At 44.7% G+C, this 16,024-nt stretch overlaps 1 protein-coding gene and 1 non-coding gene across 2 annotated transcripts in view; both read left to right on the top strand.

Annotated features, from left to right (window-relative positions):
• LOC126249592 (endosome/lysosome-associated apoptosis and autophagy regulator family member 2-like) overlaps window positions 1-16,024 on the top strand; it is a 241,594-nt gene that overhangs the window by 34,665 nt on the left and 190,905 nt on the right. The window lies entirely within an intron of this gene.
• On the top strand, window positions 9,240-9,313 carry Trnat-cgu (transfer RNA threonine (anticodon CGU)). The gene has a single exon. It is a non-coding gene; the product is annotated as a tRNA-Thr (tRNA).

Raw genomic sequence — 16,024 nt, 5'->3', positions numbered from 1 at the left:
AGCACGAAGACAAGCAGTAGCAACTCTCGTCGTATGCGAGAGCGTATTATCTCGCTGAAATGTAATCCCAGGATGACTTGGCATAGAGGGCAACAAAAAAAGGGCGTAGAATATCATCGACGTACCGCTGTGTTGTAAGAGTGCCGCGGATGACAACCAAAGGCGTCCTGCTATGAAAAGAAAGAACACCCCAGACCATCACTCCTGGCTATCAGGCCGTATTGCAGGCGACAGCCAGGATAGTATCACACCAGAGTCCAGGGCGTCTCGAGACACGTCTTCGAGCTGGAATTTCATTGACTGGAGTAGAATTATTGTGTTCAGTGATGAGTAGTGCTTCGACTTGAGCCCCGATGGCCAGAGAAGCTGTGTCTGGGGACGCCCTGGACAGCAGTGGGATACCAACTGGTGGTCGCCTGCCATGCCGTCTTTTCATAGCAGGACCTCCTTGGCTGTCATCCGAAGCACCCTTACAGCACGGCGGCGCGTCGACGATATTCTACGCCCCTTTTTGTTCGCCTTCATGGCAAGCCATCCTGGGAATACATTTAAGCATGATAATGCTCGCTGTCACATGGCGAGAGTTTTTATTGCTTGTCATCCTGTTTGCCAAACCCTACATTGGTGAGCAATGTCACCGGATCTCTCCACAAGTGAGAACTTTCGGAGCATTATGGGTAAGGCCCTGAAATCAGCTCGAGTTTTGACGGCCTAAAACGCCAGTTGGGCTAAATTTGGCACACTATCCCTCAGGATGACATTCGACAACTCTATGAACCAATGTGAAGCCGAGAAACTGCTTGCTCGAGTTTTGACGGCCTAAAACGCCAGTTGGGCTAAATTTGGCACACTATCCCTCAGGATGACATTCGACAACTCTATGAACCAATGTGAAGCCGAGAAACTGCTTGCATAAGGGCCAGAGGTGAACCAATGCGTTATACACTTGCTCAATTTGTGAAGCTCTTTCTCTAGAATAAATCATTCATTTTTGTAAAATTATGATCATTTGTTTACCTGTACATGTACTTAATACTTCAGTCCAATTTGGATATTTTCTTCGTGTTGAGTTTTTTTTTTTAATTTTTGTCTTAGAGTGTCTCCCAAGAGTCGTCAGGCGAATTTTCTGTGGCGTTTCGGGAGATACATGCAATTTCGTTTTTGCAAGCCTGGAGTAAGCCCAAACAAGTCCTGCTCATCATGTCTTTCATAGGACGCCCAGCGTCGGTGTTTTTCCCATTGTTAACAAAATGATATTTAAAGTGAAATTTTACGTGCCCATTGGATAGAGCTGTCCCAAATTAGTCCACTGCGTTATTCATTTTATCGATATTTATTAACAGGAACAGTAAAACATGAAGAATAATCAATACTCCAGCAGCGACTCAGCAGCGCTTGTGTACGGTGGTAGTAGTCAGCGTGGGTCAAGGCGATGCCATCACTACTGGAGTACCGACTATTCTTTATGTTTTACTGTACCTGTTAATACACAACGATGAAAGGACTATCACTGTAGACTAGTTTTTGACCCTTCTGCCGAATGGGCACATAAAATCTCACTTCAAAAATAATTTTGTTTGTAATGGAAAAGAAACCACCGCTTTCCATCGTCATTGGTCGTCGCATGAAAGACGTGATGAGCAGTGTTTGCTTGGGTTGATTCCAACTACATGTCGCAAAAACTAAACTGCAAATATTCACCGAAACACCAGAGAAATGGCGCCTGACGACCCTTATGAGAGACACCCTGTATATAGAAGGTTATTTATCTGCCCCTACTGCTGGATTTTATGCAAGCTGCACCTTCAAATAGCATACGCAAGATTTTCATATTCTCTAGCTCACTAGAAGCTAACTATTAGTCCTACCGAGAAAAATGAACAGAACATTTTTTGTAGGAAATTTAATGTAGTTAAATACTGTACTGGGATACGTTTTTGCTAGAGGTCGTAGTTTTCGAATGAGATTTCCTTCAATAATTCGAAATCCTTGCCCTCAAGCGAAACCGCAACCCAGTACAAAATTTACTCGCATTAAATTTCCTACAGGAAGGTCCTATTCATTTTTTCTGTGGGACTAATAGTTTGTGCATAGTGAGCGAACATGAAACTCTTGCGCGTGATATTTGGTGTTATGGGCTGTATAAGATGCCGGTGGCAGGGGCAGTTGAATAACTCTGTGGATGAATACAAAAAAGTGTTGTTGTTAGTGAAAACTTGTCACTGATAGCACTCCTGCAGGCTTTAGTAAGGGAACGTGTCGACGAGTATGAAGCAATCATAACGGCATCTTAATCAGCCTCTTCATACTTGCAGAACTATAGCCAGGAGCAGCCTAGCACTGAGTAACAGCGACACGTTAATTTCTAATGTATGCAGCTCTCAAAATTGGACTCGTATTCGCTCCGTTTCGGGTCTCTAATCTGGAATGAACATGGTAGCACATCGTCAGTCAACCTATTTTGAACGTGGAATGATAAGCGCTCCAAAATGCATGGCTGATAAGCATAATGGAGATTACACGAGAATTCGAGTTTCCAAGGTAAAAAGTAAAGTCATGTGAATGGTTGACAGGAGGACCTTGAAGAGTGGGTTCAGCTACCTAGTTGGAGAGGTTTCCCTATCTTTCACGCATGCTGGAACTTTTCCTTCACGAATGTGGGAGTAGTGTGGTTAAGTGCATCTGTTATGTGTAGGTGACTATAATGTCTGTGAGTGTACTATACATTCATGTTTGTGCTGGAAGATGATAAGGGAAGCAAGAGGTTGAAACCTGGTGCCCACACTTAGCCTACTCCTCTCGATTAGCACTAAGGAGGCCGCCGAGCTTATGTCCCCATCTGATGGACGGATCACCATCACCAGTGTCACGTGCCTTTACTTCGTGAAACAGTGTGGAGAGATTTGGAATTGACTGCAGGACATTAGCGCAAAGATTGGTGATTACAGACCTTACACCATGACCCCTCATACCGCCTCCCCCCTTTTTTTCCCTGTCAAGACAGAAGGAAAGCAGCTAACAGCACTTAGCATACACAGGCAGTTACCCATCCAAGTACTGGACACGCCTGACATTACTTAACTTCGGTGATCTGTCGAGAAACAGTGTATTCAACTAGGCAAGGCCATTGGCAGTTTCTGAGGTCGATTGCGTCTATGGTGGACCATCAGTATCACAGAGACTACGTTTCCACACGCATAAGCCACTGTACAGGATGACCACAAGTGTCTGACAAACTTAAGCCACATTGCCCTCTACACAGCTAAGGGTGGTGATCGACGCTCTACTGTGAATCAGATCGCTGTCAGTTTGAGTGTGGAATGTCAGGAACTGATTTCTATCAGACTGTGCATAGACAAATGGACCATATAGCCTCCAGCAACTGACGAATGACTCATGAATATTTGCTGACACATCGACACAGAGACCAACCACTGGCATGGGATCATGAACATCACCAGTGTACCATGACACAATGTGACGAATCTCGGTTTTAGCTGTACAAAACTGATGGGTGCATAAGAGTGCAGTGTTTACCCTCTTAAACTAGTGATCCTGCCTATCAAAAAAACTGTGTCCAGGCAGGAGCAGATTCAGCCAGCAGTAATGCTAAGAGAGTTCCGGTACAGTCTACATTGCAGCCAGATTTCCCACTATGGTTTCATCGATGATTTCATGCATTGTTCTCATATTTCTTTCCCTCTTCCAACCCACTACGTAGTCAGTTGCCCTATGTATGAAATGACGTTAAATTAAAACAAAAATTACAGGAAATCATCAATAACTAGGGATTTCCACACTCCTATGTTTCCCAAGTGATAGTGAAGTAGAAAAGTGAAGGGATACGTACAGTACAAAAGCATACTGGCCGGCCGGCCGGTGTGGCCGAGTGGTTCTAGGCGGTTCAGTTTGGAACCGCGCGACCATTACGGTCGCAGGTTCGAATCCTGACTCGGGCATGGTGTGTCTGATGTCCTTAGGTTAGTTAGGTTTAAGTAGTTCTAAGTTCTAGGGAACTGATAACCTCAGATGTTAAGTCCCATAGTGCTCAGAGCCATTTGAATCACTTGAACCATACAGGCCGACCTCGTCTGTTGACTGTCAGAGACCGCAGATAGTTAAGGAGGGTCGTAATGTGTAATAGGCAAACACCTATCCAGACCATCACACAGGAATTCCAAACTGCATCAGGATCCACTGCAAGTACTATGACAGTTAGGCGAGAGGTGAGAAAACTTGAATTTCATGGTCGAGCGGCTGCTCATAAGCCACACATCACGCCGGTAAATGCTAAACAACGCCTCGCTTGGTGTGAGAAACGTAAACACTGGACGATTGAACAGTGGAAAAACGTTGTGTGGAGTGACGAATCACGGTACACAATTTGGCGATCCGACGGCAGGGTGTGGGTATGGCGAATGCCCGGTGAACGTCATTGCCAGCGTGTGTAGTGCCAACAGTAAAATTCGGAGGTGGTGGTGTTATGGTGTGCTCGTGTTTTTCATGGAGGGGGCTTGCACCTCTTGTTGTTTTGCGTGGCGCTATCACAGCACAGGCTTACATTGATGTTTTAAGTACCTTCTTGCTTCCCACTATTGAAGAGCAATTCGGGGATGGCGATTGCATCTTTCAACACGATCGAGCACATGTTCATAATGCACGGCCTGTGGTGGGGTGGTTACACGACAATAACATCCCTGTAATGGACTGGCCTGCACAGGGTCCTGACCTGAATCCTTCAGAACACCTTTGGGATGTTTTGGAACGCCGATTTCGTGCCAGGCCTCACAGAGCGACATCGCTACCTCTTCTCAGTGCAGCACTCCGTGAAGAATGGGCTGCCATTCCCCAAGAAACCTTCCAGCACCTGATGGAACGTATGCTTGCAAGAGTGGAAGTTGTCATCAAAGCTAAGGGTGGGCCAACACAATATTGAATTCCAGCATTGCCGGCGGAGGGTGCCACGAACTTTTAAGTCATTTTAATCCAGGTGTCCGGATACGACCACATAATGTAAGTTAAAATGGAGGGTAAATGTGAAGATGCATTAAGTGCACTTATACTTTAATCCACATTGAAAAATGGTGGTAAATTCAAAATTCTCCTAAGTTTACAATGAACAATAGCTCATTCATACACTCCGCAGGGGAAATTCAAAAACTCACAGAAGCACGTCATTCATCCTCCTAGAGAAGCCTTGTGCAGTGGCTCAGGAGCAAATGCTTGTAAAATTCACAACAAAAATTTATATTTGGGATGGATGGCAGCTACTAAACCAGCAATAACCTACCCTGTTCATACCCAGGCATCACAGAGCTGTCAAACCTATCTAGTTATATGCACCAGGCTTGTAGCAACAACATTTGAGAGCTAAACGCGTTTATATGGCGTGCTAAGACGAATTATAACAATCAGAAACACAGCAGATACATATGACAAGAGAAGAACGATATTTTTAAGAGAGTATTGGTCTATAACCTACTTCAAACGATATTTCCAGACAAAACGTTACCATCATCGGTGGGGTAGCACAACACCATTTAGTGGATGTAAGATGAATTGGGTAGCTGAGAGCCCTCAGCAGCAGCTGTCTAATAGGGATGATGCAAGAGAGTGCCAACCAATTGGCGAATGCATGATTAATGCATCTACGTGGATGCCAGACCCATCGCACCGCAGCTGGTCGCCAACTGTAGCGCCCTGCAGCCATGTCCACTGTGTGCATTCTACCTGCCAGATGCGCTTCTGATTTGCAGAAGATCTACATGCTCGTAAACTCTTGGCATGGACTGGTATTCTATTTTACAGCAATGTGGGACTTGTACAGTCTAGTTCACACATACAGCAAATCATTAAATCTACATCGATATCGGTTAATTTAGCGCTGAACTCAATAAATATGTTGCCTAAATCAATCAATTTTGCAACTAAGCTCCTCCATACTGCTACGCTTTCGTCTGGACTACATGTATGTGTTATGATCCTAACAATATGTCTCTGATTTCGTCTGATATATGATCTCATGCATACTTCATAAGCACACTACATAAATCTACAGAAGGGTACTTCTAGGAAATGCGTGGAAGCTTACAAATTTCCACAAGATTTCTATATCATTCCGATGGATAGTGGAAATCTTAGACGTCCAATTGCGACCTAGATGTGTTTACTTCAGTTGAATTTGACAGCTATGTCGATGCGATTCCTTCATCAAGGTCATTACAGATTTATACCTTCATCAGTGTGAGCTACTGTTCTGTCTCTAATGATATCGATATAGACGTTACTTTAAACTCCAGTTGTCCCTCCTATAAACAGAAAGCAGTTTAGTACTTAGGTTTGTATTGTATTTATTAAGTGATCCCTCAGATAAATTTTAAGCATTTTAGGTTTTACAAAGGACGTCTAACATCTCCAGTGGATTGCTAATAGTACTGTCTTCTGAGCTTGAAAATGTGGTAGACCTGTGAGCCACGGAGCTCAATGTCATCGTAAGGATGATGAAAACAGGTACGTCACGGGTAGACCTCATGAGAGTAGATATGTGGTCTTCCCTTGCTTAGGACAGTGGAAGCACTAAGCCTGAGATGTGTTGTTCACGTTTTTGGTCACAAGATATCTCTAAGATCGTAGTTTGTAGCTCCAAACAAGTAATGTAAAAGTCTTCTTCAAACAACCACTGCAAACAACTCTATACGTGGGAGAGTATCTTTTTCGATTGCTGAAGATCTTGTCTTGCCACATATTAGATGAACGATGTCAAGTGTCACAGGTTTGTGATCGAAGATAAAGTGTATCACAGTACAGTCATTCAGAAATGTTGCAAAAGCTGTGCCGTAATTAAATGTCAGACATAGACCCATCGAGTTTCTGTTGGATTTCTAAACCATTTCTGGTGATTGCAAGTGAGATTTCTTCAACATCACGCTTCCGTTGGAAGTCTTCTGCTGATCAACTTTGCAGATGGTCATAACAGATAGGGTCTGCAATTACGACCTATACAGCGCTCTACATATGGCTTAGGACTGCCGGCAGATCAAACATGCTATAGCGAATCCTTCTAGATTTCCTGAGGTACCCGACACCATATGTTTACACACAACTCCCGTAAATTGCGGGTGTATAGTTGACGTCCAACAGCAGACGACTTTAATGACTCAGTCATTAACGTGAATGCTTCTCAAACCACTGTAGCACAATTTGAGTTTTGTACCACATTCAGTTATAAGGTTACTTGTGCAGTAAAATGGGCTCTTATCCTTCATAACGACATGCCGGCAATGCGGTGCAGTTGATGGAGTACCAATGGTTGATGCAGTAGTACATTCATTCCATAGATTCAAACAGCAGGTTCCATGTTGGATTTAATAAGGCAATGACAGTAGATTCATACTATATATTCAAATAGGTTCCCAACTAGCTGTAGTTGGAGTGGTAGTAGTAGTAAATTCATATCAGAGGTTCTCAACTACCTGACCGACGATGACCACAAACTTTCTGCTACATGACAGTTTCATTCTTCAATTAACACCGATTTTCTCTGTAGGTATACGTCAGTTTGATGAAAATACGATATTAACGTAAACGGAATGTTGAGCAACATTCTTCCTAGAATCAGAAAGTGATCTAATGATCAAGGTAGCAGTGCATTTTAACTGAGTTTTAAAGCGATTCATCATAAATTGTAAGTGTTTTATGTTACATGTGAGGCATAGGCCTATAACATCTCCAGCAGATTTCTAAATTGTGATAGTTGAGGAAGCTGAAGGTGTGAGTGAATTGTGAAAAGTTTTCGTGATCGAATCGATTGGTGGGTTAGTGGGACTTTTATTTGTGAGCATACACGCATCCATATAATTTCTAAATAATTTTCTGACTAATACCAGAATAATTCCTTCAGCAACGGAACTTGTGCAGATGGTTTTTGCTGTTCACGATAGCGAGTGTCAGGAGATGTGATGTGAAACAATCACACATTCGTAATTGGAGAAAGTCTACAGTCCTGCTGGGTTGTAGGATGTTTAAATGTGTTCGACTGTAGTGAAATGTTTGTGACAATCGTGGAACTTACAGTCATTCAAGGTCGTGTGGATACTGATTTTATAAAGGCTGTTCTGAAATATTTTGTATGAAATTCGGTCACTGAATATTTTTATGAAATGACAACAGGGTGGTAAATTGAAGAATTCAACCGTTGATCAATGGAGACTACATAACATTTCACCCCATACGTGTAAATGTAACAAAATGCTTCTGTTACATCAAAAATTGTATCAAAGTGCCCCATGTTACAAGGAAATTGTAATAAATTGACGGATGTTATGGAAAATATTACAACACATTGCCCTATGTTACACTGAACTTGTAACAAAACACCACAGGACTCGGCGAAATTTGTAACAAATTACCCAATGCACCACTATGTTGCAGCGAAATTCACAGCACACCTGCATGTAGTAGAGTTTTGTGTGAGTTTTAGGACAGACCACAGACATGACAACAACTCAGTACAAGGCTCACATTTCTCTGAACTCCAACACAGTTCTGCTACGGTCGCAGGTTCGAATCCTGCCTCGGGCATGGATGTGTGTGATGTCCTTAGGTTAGTTAGGTTTAAGTAGTTCTAAGTTCTAGGGGACTTATGACCATAGATGTTAAGTCCCATAGTGCTCAGAGCCATTTTCCAACATAGTTGTATCTTACTAAAGCCGTATGGTGTGACGATTTCAGATCAATTTATAGCTCAGAAGCGTTCCATAGCTGGTGCAGTCTACATGGCTGTTAGACTTCTGTATCCTGTGGATCTTTCCCTGATGTCACTGTAGAACTAGGTCACATATGACAGTTATGGAATCCAAGATGGCCACTAAATTTAAAATTTAAGATGGCAATCCAAGATGACGTACCTATAATGTCGCAATCCAAAATGATGATCTGGGATGTCATCAATGATATACTTATATGGAGGTGGTGTCTGTTCTTTCGGACATGTCTGAAGGAACAGACACCATTTATGACCTGCAGCCGTCTAGAAACAAATTAGAATTTTATTAATACCTTCAGCTGTTGACGGGCATTGGTACATATCTCTTACGGGACTTGGTAAGAATGTCTTCCAGGAGTAATGAGTGTGTTGGGGTGGAACACTACGAATGTGGTGTGTGGACATACAAGGTGAGAATGACGGTCACGCGGGAGGCGTGCGCGAGATAGTCCCTGCATTAGCACAAACTTCTGTGGGCTCGGTGGCTCAGATGGATAGAGCGTCTGCCACGTAAGCAGGAGATCCCGGGTTCGAGTCCCGGTCGGGACACACATTTTCACCTATCCCCGTTGATATGTATCATTGCCCGTCAGCGGCTGAAGGTATTACTAAAATTCTAATTTGTCATCAATGATGTCCTGCAGAGCATAGCTGGCAACATTACCAGGCCATGGCAGTTGCCCCAATTTCTGTGACACAGTACCCACCACTCATCCTCAACGACCAGGCTTACTAGCCATCAAGCAGTCTCACAACTTTTCATATTCTCCATAATGAAAGATTAATCATCATGGTGAAACATCATCAGAGTTTTATTACCTCTAGACAGAGAAAAATGACTGGCACAGTCAGATGTAGGTACTATCTGTATCTCTGTCTAAATATTTATTATTATTATTATTCTGTGTAGGTGTATGTGTGTTTTCGTCTCACGCTGACAAAATCTCTCACACAGCATCTGCCGGCCGGAGTGGCCGTGCGGTTCTAGGCGCTACAGTCTGGAGCCGAGCGACCGCTACGGTCGCAGGTTCGAATCCGGCCTCGGGCATGGATGTGTGTGATGTCCTGAGGTTAGTTAAGTTTAATTAGTTCTAAGTTCTAGGCGACTGATGACCTCAGAAGTTAAGTCGCATAGTGCTGAGAGCCATTTTTGAACACCATCTGATGTATCGGTGCAGGACGCATACCTGCAACCTCATTTCAGAATGCTGCTGTTCAACACTACTTATTAACTGACTGCCAACGGATCGAAGCATATTAATGTCAGTTGAGCATGTGACATAAACTTCGAAGATATAGTAGAAATAGAAAATTTCTGATGGGGTACATGGGTGCAGTTCAGTGATATGAGGTGGACTAGACTGTGCAGCAAGCTTGGATACATTGACGACTGCATGGCGTCTGACTACAATCCATTCCCTCGAGACATCGATACCTTTGGCAGTAACAGTGCATCCATTATCGATATGTTTGGAGGTGATACAACGAAGTTAAATCTCAAGCCTCAACATGGCGCGTATATTTAAGGCATCTGAGTGTTGTGAAACTGTGCAGCTTATAAGCTACAGTATGGATCACCACAGACAGACTGCCTATGGTGAATATATGTAAAAATGGCTCATAGCTGATGTCAGGTATGCGTTGGGACATGAAGTACACAAGGCGGAGGAGGAGGAGCTAGACAAGTGTGGGCCGGCCGAAGTGGCCGCGCGGTTCTGGCGCTGCAGTCTGGAACCGCGAGACCGCTACGGTCGCAGGTTCGAATCCTGCCTCGGGCATGGATGTGTGTGATGTCCTTAGGTTAGTTAGGTTTAACTAGTTCTAAGTTCTAGGGGACTAATCACCTCAGCAGTTGAGTCCCATAGTGCTCAGAGCCATTTTTTTTAGACAAGTGTATAACTGTGTGTATGTGTGTTATACGCAAGTCAACCGACATTACTCCTATAAACAGAAATTCCATACCAGCTAACAAAAAAATGGTTCAAATGGCTCTGAGCACCATGGGACTTAACATCTGTGGTCATCAGTCCCCTAGAACTTAGAACTACTTAAACCTAACTAACCTAAGGACATCACACACATCCATGCCCGAGGCAGGATTCGAACCTGCGACCGTAGCAGTCGCGCGGTTCCGGACTGCGCGCCTAGAACCGCTAGACCACCGCGGCCGGCCACCAGCTAACATATGGCATACCTATGTCTATTAGTGTCCTATTGGTTTGGGTGCAATAGAAGCTGAATTTAAAGCATATAAAATACAATTGCCTGGAAAACATTGCAGAGTGATCGATAGGGTTGATGTAGGAAAAAGAGAATGGCAGTGTTTTAATGATAGTGATTTATTTTCGACAGTGAATAAAGTACAAAGAAATAATATGTCCATGAGATCCTCTGGGCGTGGCAACGGATAAGTATCAATCACAGTTTGTGAGTTGACTGTGGACTTAAAGTCAACACCATGGCGAATGCGAGCTGAAGGTTTGGGGAACAAAACCAGTGGATTTGCCCATTGACAAGCTGATATGGGCGCAATAACTCTTATCTTGCAATTCTTTAAGTTCAGCAGCGACTTTGTCCCATAATGCAATGGGCACGGTTCTGGTCCGGCAAAATTTTGGCTGAGCATTGTCTTTCAGCATAATACGTGCAAAAAAATTGGTAGCTTTGTCTAAACTTTCAGAAAAGAATTCCGGGAATTTTTTTAGAAAGCTAGCTACACTGTCTTTTGCATTGAATGCAGACGCTGACGACACATTATCCTGTTAAAGCCAAACAAATCAAAATAATCAAGACCAAATATGTTCTCATAAAACGTTCAAATGTGTGTGAAATCTTATGGGACTTAACTGCTGAGGTCATCAGTCCCTAAGCTCACACACTACTTAACCTAAATTATCCTAAGGACAAACACACACACCCATGCCCGAGGGAGGACTCGAACCTCCGCCGGGACCCCAATATGTTCTCACAATCGCGTGAATGTAGCACTGTAAAAGTCACTTTTCTCGTATGCGAGCGATACAAGGCACGCAAAGTACGTGTTCCGAGAACGGAAACGTCTTGTCCATTATAAGCTGTCAGTTGCTTGCTAGTTTTAGACAGGCGCACGGAGCCTAACAGTTCATATGTGTGACAACTGAGCAATGTGACAGAGACACCCGTGCCCAACTGAAATTTCACACGTGTCCCACAAATAAGAAAATGTACAAAAAGTTGGTTTGACTGGTGTATCACTGAAGAAACTGCATGCTTGGTAGTTTTGCTAATGCCCGTTGCAGACTTTGAATATACTGCATTAATGGCATGGGCCTTGTCACTAGATTTTTGTAGGTGGGCCGATTACTTATGATTGTTCCATTGCAAGCAGACGGGTTGTACATGTCCTTTCCTACCACAAGCGTAACACTGAGCTTGTCGGGAGGGGCAGTCTTGGCGTTCGTGCCATGAATAACACCTAGGGCAAGACTTAATTCTGTACGCCTGTATAGCCGCCTGTTTAGTGAACTGTTTACGCGGCGTGGAACGTTGTTTACTCGGCGAGGCTAGCGCACGCCGCCGGTACGGAATGGGGCGATTGCAATCAAGGGACTCAACCTAGCAAATAGCTGGCTGCTCAGATATATGAAACCGACAAGGCAACAGAACCGTACTGATCTAAGATTTTCACTACCTGCTGAAATGATGGATCGGACTGTTTCAAAATCTGTTCTCTGAGTTTGACGTCAGATACATTGTACACAATCGCATCACGCAACATAACATCTGAATATAAAGCATGGCAAGCACATTTGAATTTGCATTTCCTTGTCATATCGCCGGCCGGAGTGGCCGAGCGATTCTAGGCGCTTCAGTCTGGAACCGCGCGACCGCTATGGCCGCAGGTTCAAATCCTGCCTCGGGCATGGATGTGTGTGACGTCCTTAGGTTAGTTAGGTTTAAGTAGTTCTAAGTTCTAGGGGACCGATGACCTCAGATGTTAAGTCTCATAGTGCTCAGAGCCAACCTTGTCATATCCTGAAAATCTGTTACCCACCCATGATAAGTTTGTTCTGACCGTTTTTTGCATTAAAGAATTGATGCCTAGCTGCTACCACATTCACTTGTTAGTTATAATAGTTAGTTAGTGACACTACCACGTCGTCGTAAGCTAATTCACTCGGAGTGACGTTAGCGAAATTTGTTGTAGGAGGCTAAACACTGCTCTTCCTACCGTTGACCGTAGATAGGGAAGTTTCACAGTACCTGGTACATTGTGAGCGAGGGTATGGGCTTCGAACTGAGACAACCACTCGAGATATTTCTCTTCTTGTTCACGAAATTATTGAAAAGGTAGTATAGCAGCTGTAGTAGGCGGTGCTTGTTCCGTCGGGTGCGCAGCGTTGGCCAGTAGCTGCTGCACCGTGTTGAGTAACGTCGAAAACTGCTGCATCTGGAACTGAAACATCTGCATTAGCTGTGTGGCATCTAACGCTTACGGCTGCGGCGCCTGAGAAGGGGGTGGGACAGGTGGGATGGGCATGTTGTAAGACACAAATGCAACAAACAGACAAAAAAGACAAAGACAATTTCTGCAACGCCCACCTGAAAACACTTATTAGCAAAACGACAAGAAATTGTTCAAGCAATTAAGCACCCCTGCAAAGCAAAGACAAGAGAGAATTAAGGCACCAGCACAATATAAAAGAAAATTTTGTGGCCATCAGGCACTGAGTTCGGAGGATTTACATCTACATCTACATGGTTACTCTGCAATTCACACTTAAGGGCCTGGCAGAGGGTTCATCGAACCATTTTCATACTACTTCTCTACCAATCCACTCTCGAATGGCTCGTGGGAAAAAGTGACACCTAAATCTTTCCGTTCGAGCTCTGATTTCTCTTATTTTATTATGATGATCATTTCTCCCTAAGTAGGTGGGTCTCAACAAAATATTTTCGCATTCGGAAGAGAAAGTTAGTGGTTGAAATTTCGAAAATAGATCTCGTCGCAAAGAAAACCGCCTTTGTTTCAATGACTGCCACCCCAACTCACGTATTATATCAGTGACACTCTCACCCCTATTGCGCGATAACACGAAACGAGCTGCCCTTCTTTGCACTTTTTCGATATCCTCCGTCAATCCTACCTGGTAAGGGTCGCATACCGCGCTGCAATATTCCAGCAGAGGACGGACAAGGTTAATGTAGGCTGTCTCTTTAGCGGATTTGTTGCATCTTCTAAGTGTTTTGCCAACAAAGCGCAGTCTTTGTTTCGCCTTCCCCACAATATTATCTATGTGGTCTTTCCAATTTAAGTTGCTCGTAATTGTAATTCCTAGGTATTTAGTAGAATTGACAGCCCTTAGATTTATGCGATTTATCGTATACCAAAATTTATAGGATTTCTTTTAGTACCCATGTGGATGACCTCGCACTTTTCTTTCTTTAGTGCTAATTCCCACTTTTCGCACCATACAGATATTCTTTCTAGATCATTTTGTAATTGTAATTGATGGTCTCATGATTTTACTAGACGGTAAATTACAGCGTCATCTGCAAACAATCTAAGGGGGCTGCTCAGATTATCACCTAGATCATTTACACTCCTGGAAATGGAAAAAAGAACACATTGACACCGGTGTGTCAGACCCACCATACTTGCTCCGGACACAGCGAGAGGGCTGTACAAGCAATGATCACACGCACGGCACAGCGGACACACCAGGAACCGCGGTGTTGGCCGTCGAATGGCGCTAGCTGCGCAGCATTTGTGCACCGCCGCCGTCAGTGTCAGCCAGTTTGCCGTGGCATACGGAGCTCCATCGCAGTTTTTAACACTGGTAGCATGCCGCGACAGCGTGGACGTGAACCGTATGTGCAGTTGACGGACTTTGAGCGAGGGCGTATAGTGGGCATGCGGGAGGCCGGGTGGACGTACCGCCGAATTGCTCAACACGTGGGGCGTGAGGTCTCCACAGTACATCGATGTTGTCGCCAGTGGTCGGCGGAAGGTGCACGTGCCCGTCGACCTGGGACCGGACCGCAGCGACGCACGGATGCACGCCAAGACCGTAGGATTCTACGCAGTGCCGTAGGGGACCGCACCCGTTAGGCCTTCTTCCGCTCACGCCCCAACATCGTGCAGCCCGCCTCCAGTGGTGTCGCGACAGGCGTGAATGGAGGGACGAATGGAGACGTGTCGTCTTCAGCGATGAGAGTCGCTTCTGCCTTGGTGCCAATGATGGTCGTATGCGTGTTTGGCGCCGTGCAGGTGAGCGCCACAATCAGGACTGCATACGACCGAGGCACACAGGGCCAACACCCGGCATCATGGTGTGGGGAGCGATCTCCTACACTGGCCGTACACCACTGGTGATCGTCGAGGGGACACTGAATAGTGCACGGTACATCCAAACCGTCATCGAACCCATCGTTCTACCATTCCTAGACCGGCAAGGGAACTTGCTGTTCCAACAGGACAATGCACGTCCGCATGTATCCCGTGCCACCCAACGTGCTCTAGAAGGTGTAAGTCAACTACCCTGGCCAGCAAGATCTCCGGATCTGTCCCCCATTGAGCATGTTTGGGACTGGATGAAGCGTCGTCTCACGCGGTCTGCACGTCCAGCACGAACGCTGGTCCAACCGAGGCGCCAGGTGGAAATGGCATGGCAAGCCGTTCCACAGGACTACATGCAGCATCTCTACGATCGTCTCCATGGGAGAATAGCAGCCTGCATTGCTGCGAAAGGTGGATATACACTGTACTAGTGCCGACATTGTGCATGCTCTGTTGCCTGTGTCTATGTGCCTGTGGTTCTGTCAGTGTGATCATGTGATGTATCTGACCCCAGGAATGTGTCAATAAAGTTTCCCCTTCCTGGGACAATGAATTCACGGTGTTCTTATTTCAATTTCCAGGAGTGTATATAAATCAGGAACAGCAGAGGGCCTATGACACTACCTGACGACTACTCGTCGCCAAATGTGGTGTCTTGCCCACTTGTTTCATATAGGGTGCCTAAGGGATGCTGCGTTCTCAGAATGCTATACAACAGTTCATGCAAATAACATTAGTAGTTTTATTAGAAATAGGAAGATTGACAATACTTAGGCTTTACAACTGTGTCGCAAACGATGGGCGACATGCAAACAGTAATGTTCTTCGCTATAGGCAATGTCCAAACATGCAATGGATATGGGTCAGTAATAACTGTTCTACGAGTGCCGGTCTACAGCTGTGCGAATACTGTCCAAATACTGTGCGCTGTGCGGATACTG

Source organism: Schistocerca nitens, chromosome 3 (genome assembly GCF_023898315.1).
Source record: "Schistocerca nitens isolate TAMUIC-IGC-003100 chromosome 3, iqSchNite1.1, whole genome shotgun sequence".
Lineage (NCBI taxonomy): Eukaryota > Metazoa > Arthropoda > Insecta > Orthoptera > Acrididae > Schistocerca > Schistocerca nitens.
This window is presented reverse-complemented; position numbering and strand designations above follow the sequence as displayed.